This window comes from Acomys minous (genome assembly GCF_964271855.1).
Source record: "Acomys minous genome assembly, chromosome: 5".
NCBI classification, from domain to species: Eukaryota; Metazoa; Chordata; class Mammalia; order Rodentia; family Muridae; genus Acomys; species Acomys minous.
This window is the reverse complement of record NC_140494.1, coordinates 34,229,578-34,248,800: the sequence shown is the minus strand read 5'-3', so window position 1 is coordinate 34,248,800 and position 19,223 is coordinate 34,229,578.

The window sequence follows — 19,223 nt, the reverse complement described above, 5'->3', positions numbered from 1 at the left end:
AATATTTTAAGAAAGCTTTTTTTAAAAATCACATTCATTCAAAATATCATGGGCTTGCTTCACTGGGTTAGCTCAGCAGAGAGCTGGCCACCCATAATCCACCCTGAGTGAAATTCCATCTCTTTTGGATAATCATTCTAGAATCTTCCATCCTTCAGAGAGCTGTGCTTCAGGAGGAACTAGCAAACTGAATCTCTTCATGTTTCTCACAGAGTCCAAGGGGATGTACACACTAAAATGATGGCCGTGCAGTTCCCTGTGTCCACACCCACCCATGATTCTGCACCAAGGGGTCTGTGAGATCATTCAAAGAGCAGCATTGCTGGTGTTGGGTTTACATGCAGGTGACGACAACAAGATACCTTCACTCTGAGTATAATTAAGAGACAATTTCCTTAGGATTATTACTTGGTCAATGCATTCTCTTCTCAGTGATTTAAGGATGGCTTAAAGAGTAAATAACGCCATTGTTAATATGTCCCTCTAAAGCACTGCTGTACTTTTTAAATTGCTCTTTCATCAAAACATTGTAATTCCTTTAAAGAACTGGTCTTAGCTGTGAATCTTCAGACATAAGTACATATCCTGAAATGAGTTCAGAAACCAGGAAAGAAAACAGGACCACAGCTGGGTAGGGGTAGGGAGGGGCAGGGAACAAGTGATCTGATCAGGGAAATGTGGGAAGGGACAGGGCTCTGGTTCAGGATGGGAGAGATAAACATAGGAGGGAGAAGAACAAAATAACAGTAAGGATGTCTGAAAAAGTTGTAAGGAGTCACCTTATTAAGTACTTGCCTTTAAAACACTATAATGCACTTAAATCTGTCTATAAATAAACATACAGAGTTTAAATAAAGTTTTCTTATATGGATTGAAGGTACTCCTTTCTTTTTAAAAATATTTTATTAATTTATTCATATTACATCTCAATGGTTATCCCATCCCTTGTATCTTCCCATTCCGCCCTCCCTCCCGCTTTCTCCCTACACCCCTCTCCTATGACTATGACTGAGGGGGACCTCCTCCCCATGTATATGCTCATAAGGTCTCAAGTATCTTCTTGGTAGCCTGCTATCCTTCCTCTGAGTGGCACCAGGCCTCCCCATTCAGGGGACATGGTCAAATATGGGGCACTAGAGTTCATGTGAAAGTCAGACCCCACTCTCCACTCAACTGTGAAGAATGCCCTGTCCATTGGCTGGATCTTGGTAGGAGATTGAAGTTTACTGCACATATTGTCCTTGGCTGGTGCCATAGTTTGAGCAGGACCCCTGGGCCCAGATCCGTCCATCATAATGTTTTTCTTGTAGGTTTCTAGGACCCTCTGGATCTCTCTATTTCCTTATTCTCCCATGCTTCTCTCACCTAAAGTCCCAATAGGATGTCCTCTTGGATGTCCAGAGATAAGTGAGTATATACCATTTGACTCTTTCTGCTTCTGGGTGAACTCACTCATTATGATCATTTCTAGTTCAATCCATTTGTCCACAGTTTTTTGGAATTCCTTGTTTTTAATAGCTGAGTAGTATTCCAAAGTGTAAATGTACCAATTTATTTATCCATTCTTCTACTAAGGGACACTTAGGCTGTTTCCATGTTCTGGCTATTATGAATAAGGCCGCTATGAACATGGTTGAACATATGTCCCTGTTGTGTGGTGGAGCATTTTCTGGGTATATTCCAAAGAGTGGAATAGCTTGGTCTTGAGGAAGCCCTATTCCCAGTTTTCTGAGAAAGCGTCAGATAGATTTCCAAAGTGGTTGTACCAGTTTGCATTCCCACCAGCAATGAATTAGTGTTCCTCTTTTTCCACATCCTCACCATCATGTGGTGTCACTTGAATTTTTGATCTTAGCCATTCTGATGAGTGTAAGATGGAATCTCAGAGTCGTTTTGATTTGCATTTCTCTGATGACTAATGACGTTGAGCATTTCTTTAAATGTTTCTCAGCCATTCAATATTCCTCTGTTGAGAATTCTCTTTTTAGTTCTGATCCCCATTTCTTAACTGGGTTATTTGGTTTGGCAGTGTTTAATTTCTTGAATTCTTTATATATTTTAGATATTAGCCCTTTGTCAGGTGTAGGGTTGGTGAAGATCTTTTCCCAGTCTGTAGGCTGTCGCTTTGTTCTGTTGACAGTGTCTCCTGTCTTACAGAAGCTTCTCAGCCTCATGAGGTCCCATTTATTAATTGTTGATCTTAAGGCCTGGGCTGTTGGTGTTGGTGATCTGTTCAGGAAGTTGTCTCCTATGCCAATATGTTCTAGGCTCTTCCCCACTTTTTGAAGGCACTCCTTTCAAGAGCCAAGATCATCCAAGAAAATCCCACATATGGCATGAGAACTTCTCTTCTGAGCTGTGGGGCTGTTCAAGTGCCCCCCAAACATTGCAGGCTAATGCTCGGTTACTCCCCAGAGGCTGAAGGTTATTCCCTACTGCTGAAAACAAGAGTACTTCAAAAGCAGGGCACAGAGACCTCTGATACAGAGCTGTCACGAATGCTTCCTCCTCGATGAGCACTTTTCCTGCATCAATATTTTGTCTGGAATCATGGAATACTTATAAATTAAATAAGTGGACTTACAGTCTTATTCTTAGTGTTATGTGCATGTGCATTATGCTTTCCTGTATGACATGTGCGCACACGAGCATGTGTGCATGTGCAAGTGCATTGGGAGGCCTGGGGCTGATGCCCAGTGCCTTCCTCTATGATTTTCCACTTATGTTTCCTGGGACCGAATTGTCTGCTGAATCCAGACCTTGGCAACAGGGCTGATCTGGCCGGCCAGCTTGCCTTGGCTATCCCGTCTCCATCTCCCGACAGCTAAAATTACAGACCAGCTGCCCTTTTTACATGGGTCCTAGGGATCTGAGTACCAGCACTCATATTTGCATAGTAAGCGCCTTATCCACTGAGCTCCCCAGTCAGACCCTAGAAGTTATTAAGCTGTAAAACTGAATTTTGCCTATGTATCTCTATCTTGAACTTCTCTCACATTGTGTGTGTGTGTGTGTGTGTGTGTGTGTGTGTGTGTGTGTGTGATTTTCTTCTTCAATATTGTGCGTTTCTAGTTCACCTCTTTTGTTAGAAAGTGTCACTCCGCCACCATGCTTCCTGTGCTCTCTGGTGTGGACCAGCCCAGGCTACCACTCTCATATCATGAGGTAACTGACTCCATTGTCCTGTCTCTCACCTCACTTCCTCCTAAGAGAAACAGTCTTCATTTTTTTCTCTTGAGTTTCCTGATAAACAGCAGTGCTTATAAAAACCAGTTGACCTCATGTCTTGCTTTTGAATATGTTCCCTTGTGTTGTGCTAATGACTGGAACTGGGAGGTTCTATTCTAACTTCTAATGGCACTCTATTAACAGATCGTAAACAGCTTATTTCCCAGACAACAATAATTGTTTTGTGTCCCCCTCTGAGCCTGGGGCCAGGTGTGTGCATGTGAGAGAAAACGGACCTTTTGAGTTTCTGCTTAGGAAGCGCAGGACGGCCATGATCACTGTAGGTCAGAAAATCTGGAAATGGTGCTTAGTGAGGCCTCTAGGAGCCATTTCTAGAACATTCCAGATGGCATATCTGGCTTGACTGTTGCAGGGTCCTCATATTGGCTGTCCCCGTCCCTCACAGTTCAGTTAGATGCTTATGGTGAGTGATCACTGGGGTATGTAGATTATAACCCAGTGTGTTGCCTTCAGAGGGCTCTGCTCATCTGTGTTTGACTAAGGACAACCTGACGTGTGTATATGAGGCCTTGCCCCTTGCACTACCTTAGTATGAAGAAAGCCTATAGAGTGGACAGCCCAGCACAGTCAAGCCTTGGCTATTTCCTAGGATCCCTGCCCTCACCTGTGCAATGGGGTGGCTATAGTTACCTGGCAGTGTGGCTTTAGTACACAGACAGGAATGGACAGCCTCTGATGTGGCAAATGCCCAATCTTGGCCACCGCAGTTGTTGCTGATCTTCAGGAATTCTCTAACTACAGCTGGATGGGATGCAGTTGTTTCTGGAACAAGGGTCCCCCATAGAGTCTTCCCCACCTTCCTGTGTCAAAGCATGGAAGTTCACCAGCCCTAAGCCTGGCCTGAATGCCAAACTGAAATTTGGAACAAAAAAAAAAAACATGAGATGTGCTCTGGTGTGCCTAGGAGCTCAATATGTAAGGGCCAAAAAATAACCCAAACTGCCTTTCATAACAAAAAGACCGAAAAGCATTCTCAGGTGTTTAACCAACAGAAAAGGAAAACAAACACCAGGTACACTGAATCTGAAGAGAAGACACACACCCAACATTGTGCATTAGGGCAGCAGGGGGATTTAACAGCATCCAATACAACTTCACACACACACACACACACACACACATGAAGAGAGAGACAGAGAGAGAGAGAGAGAGAGAGAGAGAGAGAGAGAGAGAGAGAGAGAGAGAGAGAGAGAGAGAATCATTTGTAGCAAGGTGATGCCTGCATGGCTATATTGTGTCTACTGGGTGGTAGAAACCCACTCGGGCCCAGCTAAAGAGAAGCTGGTGCGCATCTGAGGTCATCAGCAACTATAAAGGTTTTCTGTGCTTAACACGACAGATGGTCCCTCAGGGAGGCCCTGGGGATAGTTGACTGTGCTGCAGCAGCATGCCACTCTGGCTGTGTGGACTGGATGCCTCTTACACCCTGCAAAGTGAGCTCAGCCATTGTTCAGATGTTCACAGACTCTGTCCAAGTTAAGCTTCCTAAGGAGTGGATACTAAGAACAGCCCCCGTGGGAGGCCAGTGTGGTGACAGCAGCAGATGCCTGTAAGTTGGCAATCTCTTATTTTGGAAAATTCAGGTGACATTTTCTAACAAAATACCAGCTCCCTGCATGGTGAGGTTGAGAAACAGAAGCCATGGGATTGGAATGTGGCCAGAGAGATAGCACGTTCAGAGCCTGGCAATGCAGTACCACCGAGACCACCAAGAGAGCTGCAGGGAGCTGCAGGGGCCTTGCAGGAGCCTCTTTGGGCATTCAAAGAGCCATGTGGTACCCACACAGAACAATGGCTGCATGCCTTTCCTGGCTTTATTTCTTCCACATTGGTTGCAATCTTTGACGAGTTCCTTAATCATCTTTAGCTCCAGGTTGCCCATTTTTTAAATCACAATAATAACACCATCGATCCCAAAGGATCGTTATAAGAAACTAAAAATGGCAGGATATACAGTGTGCCCGGGGCAGGAGGGGCATGGAGATATTCATTTCCCTTCCTACCTTGAATTTTATTCTCTCTCTTCACAATATAGAAATAGCAAGGTACAGGCTCGGAATCGCAGCCCAGCATCACTTGACGTGAAACCTACTGGCCAGGAGAGACGTTCCAGAGCCTGTGATGGTTTAAAAACATTTTGACTTGCCTCGCATCGAGTATTCCAGCTGTGAGCAAAACAAAATGGGCCTGCTGGTGACTGTTTGGTAGCTTCCCTCCCTTGGCAGCTTGCACAGTATTTTCTAGAACCATGAGAGCTAGACTTCAGGAAAGACGTTTTCAGGTAAGATCCAGGTGAGGCCAGCCAACTCACATGTCCTCAGTATATGGTGTCTTCAGCAACAGGAACCCACCCTCAAATCTTCATGGGAACTAAGGGCTAATTCTATAATGTATTGTTCCGGATGTCACTTGGACTACCCTGAACAACATGAAAAAGGAGGTTTTTCCGATCTGGTACGGGGCAGGGCTTGTTAGTTATGCTTCTCGTGGAAAGCATTGTCAGCCCAAATGGTTTAACTTCCTGTTATATGCACAAGTGCACAGTGTACATACCTGTGTGCACAGGCACATGTGCAAACACACACACACACACACACACACACACACACACACACACACACTGCATTTTTAAAAGTTCCTGTATAAAGACCAGAACAATAGCATATCACTGAATATGTTAACACAGAAGAGGGAAATTTTCATGGGGTACCACTCCTAGGCAAAGACTACAAACAATGGCTGATACCTGGGAGACAGACAGTTAGCTTCTCTCAGGGATGAGCCCCCTTACTGGTTATCCAAGTAGTTAAAACTATCTACACAAACAACGAAAAATGGTTTTATATGTAATATATATATATATATTTGTACACACACGTGACAAATATAAAAAGAAAAAGATTATCAAATTTAGAGTAGGGGGCATGGAAGGTGTTTAAAGGAAGAGCTGGAGAGAAGACATGTGATATGATTCTGTTTTCTTGAATTCTCTGTTTATTTCTTTTGTCTTATTTTTATTTGTTTATTTTACGTGATTTATTATTATTATTAATTAGTATTATTAAAGATTACTGTATTCTAAAGAAAAAGAGGAAGATGTCTCTTCTTGTGCAGATTTGGGTGTTGAGGGAAGTGGGAAAGATCTAGGAGGAGTTGGGGAAACTGTAATTAGAATATATTATATAAAAACTATTTTAAATTAACTTTAAAAAATATTTTAGTGAAATAATGCTTTAAAAAAAAAAGACATGGCTGCAAAGGATCTTGAGAGATGCCCCAAGAGAAGGTAAGAGTCTTATTTGTAGGGAATGTGCCCTGTAGCTGAACAGTCACTGTGGCCCACAGTGACAGGACCAGATAGGGAGGTGACAGCATCAGTACTGTTGCTGAGAATTCTAGAGCTCGCACACAGGCAGGACCACACCATTAGGAACCTCACAGAATCTGGAAGTGCCACTTCTCTTTTCTTTTCCTTTCTTTCCCATCACATCCTAGTCTTTGGAATAGACTGTTCTCATCTTCGTCATCTATATGTGAGGCTTTTTCCTTCTATTAGTTGCAGTGGATCTATTTAAATAGATCTTTTGAATTTTAACAGCACATTCTCTATTGTGAAGATGGGAAAGAACAAATCAGGAAAACTGGTCAGGGTCCTAAATGACCCTCCTTTGAAAAGATGCCACATGTGAGCTACCTGCAAAGAAGCCCTGTGTCTAAGCACATCTCAGGAAGGCTTCTAAGCTGCTCTGATGTGGGGTTACAAGTGTGTAGGCCCTTCTTTTGTGTTCCCAAAAACAGGGTTGGTGCCTTGGGAGGTCGGAGTCTTGTTATGGTCTCAACGTGAAATATCCCCACAGGCTCATGTTTTTGAACACTTGGTCCTCATCTTGTGGAGCTGCTTTGTGGAACTAGGGTGTTGTCAGGCCAGCTGGAGGAAATTGATGACTAGGGACAGGACTCAGTTTTTCTTCTAATCAGCTCCACTGCTTCTTGATCAGCCAGTATATGAGCAAGCACGCTCATGTTGCCACTGCCACAGGCGAAAGCCAAACCCAGCACCATGCATTCCTTGCAGTGATGAATGGTGCCCTCCAAGTGTGGTGCAGGATAAACTCCATTAAGTTGGACACAGAGAGGAGAAGAGTCTTGAATGCACCTAGGCACAAGGAGAAGTGAGCTTCCAGCCTGTGCAATCTCTCTGGGACAGCCTGCCTTTGCTGAGGAGGGCTATGCTAGAGTCAAGGTCATGACAGTGTCTTGGGAGCAGCATGTGGGCTTCCAGGGACCTTGAGGAGCCTTCACACGTGAGTGTGACAATAGGAGCTTACAAAGGGCCTCTCTTTTTTATATAAGCTTCTGCTGAGATGCAATCCATATGCGGTGCACTCTATAAATTTACAGCACACAATTCAACAGCTCAGTGTATTTACAGTATGTGCAGACATCACTACAGTTGATTTCAGAGCTGTTGATCACCCTAGGAAGAAACCTAAGTCTTTCAGCTTTGGCTCCTTTTATCCCCCCATACACCTCCAAGAAACCTATTATCTGTTTTCTTCTTTTTAAAATAGATTTTCCTGTGCTGGACAGCTCATATTGATGGAGTCGTGTTCTTAGTATAATGTGCTCAAGGTCAAACAGGTTGCATAGTAGCCTGTGTCAGCGCCCCCATTCCATTTGTAATAGACCAGTACTCCACAGTACAGACATGGCTCACGCTGTATCTATGCATCAGTTGGTGGGCACTGAAGATGTTCCATCCTGTGAGCTACAACAGATAACAGTGGTGCAAGTCACATGTGCCATGGATTTTGAATGGACAAAGAATACATTTTCTTTGGATGAATATTTAAGAGTAGTATTGTTGGGTCATCAGGTAGGTCCACACTTACTCGTTCAAGGAGCCACTGTACCACCTTTCAGGCCAGCCAGCTTTACATAAAGGTCTCCAGATTCTCCATGTCCTTGCCAACCAATGTGTGTTGCATCTGAGTCTAGGCATCCTGGTGGGTTTGCAGTAATTTGAAGCTGTGATGTGCAGCTCACCTGCTTGTCACCCACTTGTATGTGCTCCTTGAGGAAATGTGTATGCAGATCCTTTACCCATTTCGAAATGTGCAACTTGCTTTTTCATTATTCAGTGTGAGAGTTCTTGGACGTTCTAGATGCAAGTCCCTTGACAGACACATGCTTTTTTCACACTGTGCAAAGACGTCTTGCTGTCTTAGTAGCCTTTGAGGTGTGGAGCATTCAGTGTTGGTGAAATCCAATCTTCCTTCATTGACTAAGCCATGGGGATCATAAAACCATCCACTGACAAGCTCAAGGTAATAAATATTTATCTCTATATTTTCTTCTAGGGGTTCCTATATCTATCATCACTTTCATCAATTTTGTCAACATTTAGGTTATCGATCTCACATGAGTTAATTTTTTGAATGTTCTGAGTTATGTTTGAACTGTTTTTATTTGCATGTGGCTGGCTACCCAATAGTTTAGCACTGTTTGTTGAACATTATCCTCTTCTCATCAAATGGTCTTGTATCATGGTACCCAGCTGGAAGAGTACACCACTGATACAGTCTCTCCCAGATGACTTGCTGCTTTCTGTGTCTGCCTGGGGCCAATGCACCTGCTGCTTTGTAGTGAATGTCGGAATAACAAAGTACATTTTTTTCTATTTTATTCTTCCTTTTCAACTAGTTTTTTCTCTTCTGGATCACTTATGGTCCCATATGAACACTTTAATCAGCTTATCAATTTTTAAAGTAGTCATATTCTGCTAGGGATCATGTTGAACCTGTAATTCAGTGTGTTGTCATTTTAACAATGTCACGTCTTCTGATCCATGAACATGGAATATTATACATTTACTTGGCTCTCTCACAATTTCTTTTTAAAACGCTCTGTGGTTTTCAGAGCATAAACTTGACATTTCATCTTTCAGAAGCATTCCTACATGTTTTCTTTTTGTAATGCTACATTACCATTACATTGGATAGTATTGTTTATTTAATTTTGCAATTATTCAAGTAAAAAAACTTATAAAATAAGCTGGGCATGGTGGTACACACCTTTAATCCTAGCACTCAGAGAGGCAGAGGCAGGTAGATTGCTGTGAGTTCAAGGCCAGCCTGGTCTACAAAGCGAGGCCAGGACAGCCAAGGCTACACAGAGAAACCCTGTCCTGAAAAAAAATGAATGAATGAACGAATGAATGAATGAATAAAATATTCAAGTAAAATTATGTAAGCAAATGGAAACATAAGTAATTTGTGCCTGCTGATTCTGATACATTGCAATGTTGTTGAACTGATTCTTTTATGTAACAGTTTTACCCCTCTTTGGTGAATTCCTGAAGCTTTCCTATCTATACACATAATACACACATTTACACCCAGGCTACCTTCTAAAAGAGATGCTTTCTCTTTCCTTTCTAGTCTGAATGTCTGTTCCTCGCTCTGGTCATGCTCTCCAAAGCAGAAGTGCTGGGAGTGGAGACCTTGTCTTTCTTCTTGGCTCAGGAGGGAAGCATCCAGTCTTTGGTCATTACATACAGTGGGACTTCCTCCTGCTGCTGTTGCTGCTGTTGTCACAGTCATCTCACAGACTGAAAGAGCAGGTCAAGGGGCACAGCAGGAACAGTGTCCTGAGTGTAGCCAGCCCACCATGCTTACCTACACACAGCAGGCTCTGCGGACTGCATGAGCTCTGTGTGTTAGCCCCACACCTGGGCCCTTCCTTCCTGGCTGCAAGTGACCTGCCTTCTTCCTTCTCCTCGTGTCCAGGATAAACTGTGCTTTTGTAAAGCTCTGGGGGTTCATTCTTTGCTACCACATTTCTTTAGTATACTTCTTTTATTTTCTATGACTTTTATTTTTAATTATGTATGTGACTGTGTCCCTCGGTGTCCGAGTGTGGATTTCTGCATGTGAACACAGTGACCATAGAGGCCAGATGAAAGTGTAGGTCACCGTAGAGCTGGAATTACCAGATGCTGAGCTGCCTGACATGGATGCTGCGAACTGAATCCGAGTCTTCTGCAAAAGAAGTGGCATGCTTTTGATTCATGGGCCGTCTCTAAGTCTCTTTAGTTTGCTTCTTAATAGAACGGAATTCTACCAAATCTATGAGTTATCATCATGCTATTGAGGATCTCCCTGGATCTCTGAGGTAGAAGTAAATTCTCAATAAAGTCCCCTCTCAACTCGTCACATCATGTTGGTGTACAATAACGTCTATCACAGAGGGATGCAGGCTTCTTGATTATCTCCTGTGGATAGAAAGCTACAACTACATCCCCATGCATGGCAGCTGTAGCCAGTGAAATTGTAGATAGGCAAATGAAGTGTGTGTATAGAAAGGGGAATTTTTAGATATAAACAGTCTCTGTTTGATTTGATAAGGCTTGAACCCTGATACCATGGTACCCTCTACACAGCTTCAGATTTAGAAGTGCTTTCCCCAGGACGTATAAACTTTTTAACAAACTGTCAAAGCACTGACTGTTGGCCCTCTTTGCAAAAAGGTGGAGTTAAATTGCACACCATGGTTCATTCACTCATGAGTGGAGGGGTGTGTTGAACCGCAAGGGGTGTGACCAAAGCCTGTGGGGTGGAGCCTGGGGACACCAGCACTCCTCTAGAGCTCTCCCATCGCCCTTGGGGAAGGATGCCTGTACTAGATTCAGGAGGAAAGATGGAATTAACAATTTGACAAGAAGGCATCTGTGGCTCAGTCTGCTGTCAACAGAGCCCTTTCTTGCCTTAAAGAGACTCCTGGCTGCCACTTTTCCAGGTTGAGTTATCTAGAAAATGAGTCAGGTGATGGGAACTCCTTCCTTCGGCAACCATGCATGTGGGTCCTTCCCTCAGCAGAGATGTGATGCAGGAGGGTCCAACCTAGAAAAGAAATAGGTAGGGGGCAGATAGGCATTGATGCAGCATTGCAGCTGAGTTATTTTATACTAGTTGAATCTAGTGACTTAAAACTTGGCATCTGCTTAATTAATTATTATTATAGCTGGCAAATAAATTTTGTTAATTGTCTGCTGCAGATTGGGGGATAATGGCAGCCTGGTCCTTCCTACCCCTTAGCTGGGGAAGCTCTGTTCTTCAGCACCTTGGACAAGGTGGGGGGGGTGGCCTCTGAGTTTGCCAGTCTTACTGAACAGCAGACTTGATGAGAGTCAAGCTGAGGCTCAAGTGGCCCATGCATTGTGATGCATGCTTGACCTTCGCTGCATTGAGTGAGAGGTCCTCCTCTCTCAGGAAGTATTCTTGTGAAAATAGGTGAGCAGCACCCGTTCTTCCCAAGAGCAGTGGGAAAACAGAGTCCCACCATGAGCCTGGAAGGAAGCAAGGGATAGTCACAGAGGGCAAGAGAGGTTAAGGCTTCAGTGGAATTTTAGTTACCAGCTTTACAACATCTGTAAAAGATGCCTAAGTTCAAACAAATCTCCAAGTAGGCGTGTTGGGCTAACTGCAATCTTAAAACTGCATTTGCTGCTTAAAGGCAAACAGTAGGAAGAAGGGCTGTTTTCCAGGGCCGCACAGACCAAAGCACATACTGAATTCTGGTAACTGTTCCCTTGAGGACAGAGGTGAGGAGCTTGGAAGGAAGCTGCCTGAGTCCCTGCGAGGCCTTTTCCTGGGTTATCTGGCTTTTTAAAGGATCGTGTTCAAACCCTGCAAAGATAAAAGCCAGCCTCCGCAGGCTGCGAGCTGGACCCTTAAACATTTCCATATGACAAAGCCTTCTCCTGAGGCCTGACCTGCCAGGGAGCCAGCCTGCAGATCTGAGGGGCTAGCCTGCTTCTGCTGGCTCCTCACTCCAGAACCGTCTGCAAGCAAGCTTTTGAAAGTGACTTTAAAATGCTTTCTGTGGGGGAACCTAATGAAAGAAACAGGTGCACAAAAACACACACACACAGGCTCTTAGTGGAAATTTCAGAATTAAAAAAAAAAAAAGCAAGACTGGTAATAAATCCTGTAATGTAAGGCCCATGTTGCCTTCCTGTGACATGTTTGTCAGAGGTTATTTATTTGTTTTGTTTGTGTTTACTTTTCAACTTAAAGGGCGGAAGCTATCGCAAGTCAGAAACACAGGAATTCTGAGAGTCTATGAGAGATCACAGCAGTCACAGAACCTAACCGAGAAGGAATAACAATTGGACTGTCAATGTTTTCCACTTATTTTTTTTCCTAATTTTTAATTTATTTTTACAAACGTGCTTAAATCCAGGCATTAAATGCAATCCGGTATTATCCCTGTCCATGGTGGCACCTCTACCCTTGTCTCTGACATTGTCTGTAAATGATTTTTTTCCGTCGATAGCTGACAACAGACTCTTTGAAGTAGTTGCGCAGCTTTGCAAAACTATTTTATTTAAAATGGGAGCATTTGCATAATCTGCCTGTGTTCCTTGTGCTTTGCCTTTTAGTGTTACCAGATGAGAGACTCTCCAGGCATCCATCATAAGGCTTCTTGAAAGGGCTTCAGTTCAACAGGAAGACAATGGGACACAATGGCAGGTTTTAACAGAAAAAACACTTTGTGGATCTTAGAACGTGTGTAAGAGGCTCCCAGGGGGCCGAAGTCTGAGGACAGGTACAGAGGTAACTCTCTCCAGGAACCTAGGCCTGAGTGTCAGCTTGGTCACCTCCTAGACCTGGGAGGTCTCATAAGGAGCACCTGAAATTACTGGGGAGGAGGGTTAAAGGAGTACCTTGCAAGTGACACAGCTCCAACACCCATCCCCCCACAGTCCGTGTGTATCAGGCCCCTGCTGCTCTGCTGCTCTCTCTGAAGAGTATGCTACAGCAACAAGTTTGCCTCCGGAACCCCAACAGGTGCTTGTTGTAATTGACAGGCCCTTCAGAGTCCACAGAACTCATGTGCATTGCCCACCCCACCGAGGATGAGGCAGTCTGTCTTGCCAGACACATTGGCACCTTTTATTTTAAGGCTGTAGGAATAATAGTCCCTACACTAAAGGGAGTGTGCTGAGTGTTTTCTGTTGAGTACAACATCATGCAATAGGGAGTCATTAGAACGTGGGTTTAGCTGTTTTACTATGTTCATCTGTGTGTGTATGTGTGTCCATGTGTACGTATGTATATATATGTATGTGTGCTTGTGTGTGTATATGTATGTGTGTTGGTGTATATGTCTGCATGTGCATATATATTTATGTGTACTGTGTTTGTGTGTGTGTCTTCACATATGTGTGTTTGTGTGTCAAAACGTTCAACAAATCCACTGGAATCACCTTCGTTTACTAAAGGAGCATGGGTTTCCTACTCAAGTGTGTTTGCAAAGATGGTAACATGGTTTTATCTTGTCTTTTATTTAACTGGATGACCCAAAGGGAAATCTGAGCAGCTCCTTGGAGAAAAGAATGCATCCGCCTTCGAACTCCCTTTTGGTATTAGATTTCAAAACATAGCAAATTAAACTTGAGGGCAATGTTATACACTATGGAGGGATAAATTCAAGGTACTGTATTTTCTAACTCAGTGTCAGACCTTATTAGAACCTCTCAGAACATCAGTGTTTGCAGTATAAGCTACAGAATGGGCAGGTATCTAAAACTTCTAGAAGGAGACTTCATTGTTCCTATGTGTGATCGTTCATCTTCTGATATTCTCAGCTCCTAGTTCAGAGAGTAGAAGGGGGTAAGCATGTGCTCAGGCACACACACACAAGCACACATGCATGCACACACACAAATACACATACGTGAAGACACACACACAGTACACATACACATATATACACAAATGCAGACATATATACCAACACAAATACATACACACACATATGTGAAGAGCACACATAAGCACACATATGAACATACTAAAATAGCCTTTAAAAATAGTCAAAGTGTTTACCTCAGTAACTCCATTACTTTAAAAAAATCAAACATTTCTCTGCCCATAAGTATCACACCTATCCCCCAACACATACGCACACTTTGTTTAGTGTTGTGGCTACTGCCATGGACTATTTTATTTTTTTAATATTTTTGAGTCAAACATGAGTACCATAATTTCGTATTTAAATCTCTCTTTCCTCACTGAATTTACTCCTTATTCCCTCTAGAACTCACAGCCCCTACTTTTATAATCACACACACACACATACCCCCTATTGGATCCAGCTAATGCTGTGCCCATGTACATGTGCCCAAGGCTGTGGGGAGCTCTTCTCTGTAGAAGATGGAATGTCCCTCTCTCGGCACCCATTGCTTGCCTGTGGCTCTTCATCTAGTGGTGAGGGCTTGTAAGATCTCCCTCATCCATGTTGGTGTGTTGACCTTGATCAGGACTCTGTAATTTTTAGATTCCACAGATGAAGCTTTCCTGGCACATTGTTCAATACTTTTTTAACTGTCATGTAAAGCATGTACATTTTTACAGGTTTGCTTATCTTTAGAGCACAGTGTTTAATATTCTGGTCAGGCTAGGGCAACCCACCTAGAACACCCCTTGAGCCTGTCCTGAGAGTCCAGCCAGGATCTGAAGAGCTTCTGCATTTGGGGTGCAAGGCATGTGCCCCGTGATTCAGGATGACTCTGTCTACCCCCTGACTCCTAACAGTACAGCCTCAGGACTGAATCTCAGCAGCTTGTGCAAAGTTGGATAGCTGCATGGCACCCGGGGAAAAGCATCTCACTCCCATTGCCCTGTCCTGGAGACTGGACACAGCCGCCACCTCTATGTTTGTAGGTGGATAAACTGAGACGTATTAAGACATGATTCTGTGTCCACCCCAAAGGCAGTGTAGTCCAAAGTAAAGATTCCTACAAGCCCACTGAGGAGAATGCCTGTGCTGCTGAGGGTGTGCAAGCTGCTGATGGTGTCCCTGGGATAAGCCCTCATCAGACATTGCATTCCTCCAGAGAATCTTCTCCAGAATGGGGAGTTTTTCAGAGCACAGAGGTGGAAAGTTCCTCGCTGGCCTTACACTATGTCATCTAAGCTACGGTAGCTCAGGAATTCATCAAAGGTGTGCTGTTCATAGGATGTAGAACTCAAAGAAAGCTGAGGAGGCATGCATTTAGGCTTATGAAAGTGGTCACACCAACCACCCTCCCTGCGCGTCCTGGAGGCATCAGTAGTAATGCGCAGGTGTATCCAGAAGAAGGAGAGACTGACCATGCGTTGTGGAGATGAGGCACGCATGGGACAAGAGCACCATGTTCTGCCTAGGTGAGCTGTAGAGTGAGCTGTTCACCACACACAAGTGACACTGAGGGATGCAGAGATGCAGCCCACTGTGAGTCAAGCACTGGACAATCATTTCTTCATTAGCTGAGCCTGAAAGGACACTACAGTTGCATTTGGTCCCTGGTGTGACCTCAGGATGAGTTTTGAAATTCAGGTTTCCCACAGCTTTGTTTAAAAGTTAAATGTGTCCATTGCATAGCCTGGCATAAGCTGACTTCAAATTTACCATCTGCATGCAGAAACTTGGTTACCTTTGTATGGACTCCACAGACCAAAATCCTTTATTTTGCCCCATTCTTAAAAGCTAGCTTTGGATAGTTCTGTGGCACTTTGCCTTCCCACAAAATGACAAACAAAATAAGACCTATCTTCTGTCAGGTGAGAGTCGACATGTCAATGTGTTTATTATTTCTAAGTGGCATTTACTTACCCATTATAAAGTCAGGGGACAAGCTACTGTGTTGGCTTCATCTCTACCTAAATGAAGATAGCGGCTTAAATTGAAAATGTAATTTCAGTCCTCCACAATGTGGGACGACCCACTTTGCCCCCCCCCCCCTTGAGCTCCACAGAAAGGCTGCTGCTGCAGGAACCACCCTCCGTCAAAGGAGAGCTCGGAGCTGATAGAGGCAAACCATCCCACGACACAGGTTAAAAGGAGCCTGTTACCATGACAACAGATGGGGTCAGATAACAAAATGAACAGCCACTTTTGATCTTCAAAAAATTCTTTTTGCTTTGCTCTCTCCCCTGTTATCTGGACCACTCCATCAAACACCTCGCAGATAACACAGTTAAAAACCCAATCGACCTTCAAGAAAACCCAGACAGGGTGGAAAGTGTGTGGGAAGGTTAGTGTCCCAGAGAAAGCACGGCTGATGGTATTTGCCTGTGTACACAGAAACACACATGCTTCTATTTTCCCCCGCCAGCAGCAGGCTGGGTTCAAAGGAATCTACCAAAGTGCTAAGCACATGTACATACGGTTTTAAAAAAATTATCACTGTGAATCGAACACTCAGAGGGACTGAGAGTGAAGAGTTAGACATCAGGGCTCCCTCTCCTCATATTTTGGTTTGTTAGAATGAGATTGTTCCACTTGACATGAACTGGCAAGTGAGTGAAATGTACAGGCTAACCAAAATGATGGATAGTTGAGAGTTCCTGGTCCCGCCTCCATGTTCAAGGACTAACTGATCTTTAAAATTTATGTGTAAGTTAAAAATAAGCAGAAAGATTCCAAATTTTACAGCTCTCTTCCTTCTCTGTAATCATGGAAAAACTGAATTCAAATAGGATTACACATTAGTCCTCCTGGGGTTGACAATTGCCTCTGCACCTGCTGCAGAAAACACCCTGAGCTCCCAGCATGCACTGCTGGTGAATGGAGAAGCAAGGAGAAACGTGGACTGGCTTTTAGCATATGTGTGTTTACATTTTTGTTATGAGAGCAAACAAGATGTTTTGCTGTGGAGAATGGTAGCTTTCCTCAAAATGAAATGTTTAAACAGATACTGCAATGTGCTCTCTGCAGAAAAAATACAGTCCTGGGTGATTTGGCCAGTGTGCCGGACAGAGCCATGCATAAAATGTAGAATCTGTCCTCCAGATCCATAAGCCTCACGCTGTGGTTGGACGCTCCCCACCATGCTTTTTCACAAAGAGTTAGCTCCATGAAGACCACCTGAGCCTCCACACTGTAGCGTCACTCTGAGGTAAAATTTCTACCACCTACTTCAGGCCAGAGATGATTTATTCCTATTTTAGGAAAACAAGAAGCAGTGTTCAATCATCTCTGATCCACAGGTCTCTGAAAAGCAGGCATCCAATCCTGTGGGCTTCCACAATAAATTTCCAGAAAGAAAGACTTCAGAAGAAAGGAGCGTGAATGAAGGCTGCAGTGAAGGAGGAATTTAACCTCCTTCGGTGGTATTTCCTGCTCTGGCTGAGACCAAATACACAGGAGACACAAAGCCTCCCACCAGTACAGTTAGTTTTCATAAGCAGCAAGCAGCAAGTGTTTAATTCAGCCAGACTACAGAAAGTGGCACTTGGTCACTTCTGATGTAGAGCAGCAACTTACAACATCCTTAACAGAGAATGACTGTGATACTCCGATGTACAAAGACTGAGAGAACATACTAGCAGCTTTTCTTCTCCCCTTTATCAGAAATCAGGGTTTATAATTTCTTACTCAATGAACTAAATCTCTCCTAGCTGCAATGAGGAAACTATGTAAAATTCTATTATTAAAAAACTTTAATCAACAAATAAAGATTCTAAGCCCTTACAGGGGCACAGTGTGATGTTTTCACTGTGGGATAGGCTAACCAAAACCAAGCTAATTACATATCTGTCACTCTGGATACTCATCTCTTGTGTTAACGGTGACTAATGCCTTTGATATTCTGAAATATGTATTGTATAAAACAGTGTCACTAAAACTGACCTCCGAGACTGAATCTTTGGCCAGTGGCTCCCTGGCCCTGCCTTTACCCACCCTTATGCTTTCTCCTAGGAATCCAACCTTTGGAAATTTAACATAAGGTGAGCTCCTTCACTAATTGCCTCTCCTAACTCATGTGTGTTTAGCAGGCTTGGCCCACGCACACTGTTCTCCAACTTGGAAAGTGTCCCCCACTGCTGCGTGGTGCTCACACATTCACAAGCTGGCAGGCCCGTCCTGTTCCCCTCCCAACTTTGGCTGCTGTGAACAGCAATGCTGTGACTTCAGAGCCCGTCCTGTTCCCCACCTTGGCTGCTGTGACTTCAGAGTGCAGCTTTCTCTTCAGCATTTGTATTGTTTCTTTTGGGAACCGGTTCGGAAGTAAAGCAGCTCGGTTATGTGTTAATTCTTGGTGGGAACAGCCAGGGCTGAACTACTCAGCGTTCTCACCAACAGTGTGAAGCTCTTTTGCTCCTTCGTCTTTTTAATGACAGCTAATCTAATGGGCATGAAGTAAATACGCTAGCATTTTTTCCCAGACCTAGTGCCACGTGCATGTCTTTCTTCTGGAGGTGTCTGTCAAACCTTCTCTTCTTCTTTTCAGCACATTTTTTGTTTCTTTATGGCTGACTTGAGTTCCTTCTGTATTCTGGATATCAGTTCTTTAGCTGGTCAGCTGATAAATATTTTCCTAGTACTTTCCGCTCATCTGTAAATTTGACCTTCATTCAGTTTGCTGATGACATGATTTCACATATAAAAATACATGAAAATTCAGCAAAAAGAATTGATACAGTAACTCAGTGAGCCTGAAGGACAAAAAAAAAAAAAAGGTAAAAATTCAATTATGCTGTGCCAGCATGTGTACCCAACACACACACACACACACACACATACACACAAATACAATTTTGACTTTTTTTAAAAGCAATATTTGTGAACTGCCCGTGAGTGATCTAAAAGAAATTAAGAAGATGATTCCACTTGTTATACCTCCAAAATAAAATAAATTTCAAATAAAATAATGAAAGCTACACAACAGTGATCAAATATACTGAAGATATTATGGTGAAAGGGAAGGGGACCCTGATCCTATTGGGAATTTTTATAGATTTGGGGCAATCCCTATTGAGACTTGCATTATTCTTTATACCATCAGGAAAAAAAATCTTATAATTATTGTGAACCCACCAAAGACCCAGAGTATCCCAAAATTACCTTGAGCAAAAAGGACGAAGTTGGACAAGTCACACTTTGTGGTAATCTGAAGGAGAACTAGCCTAGGGCATTTGAACACT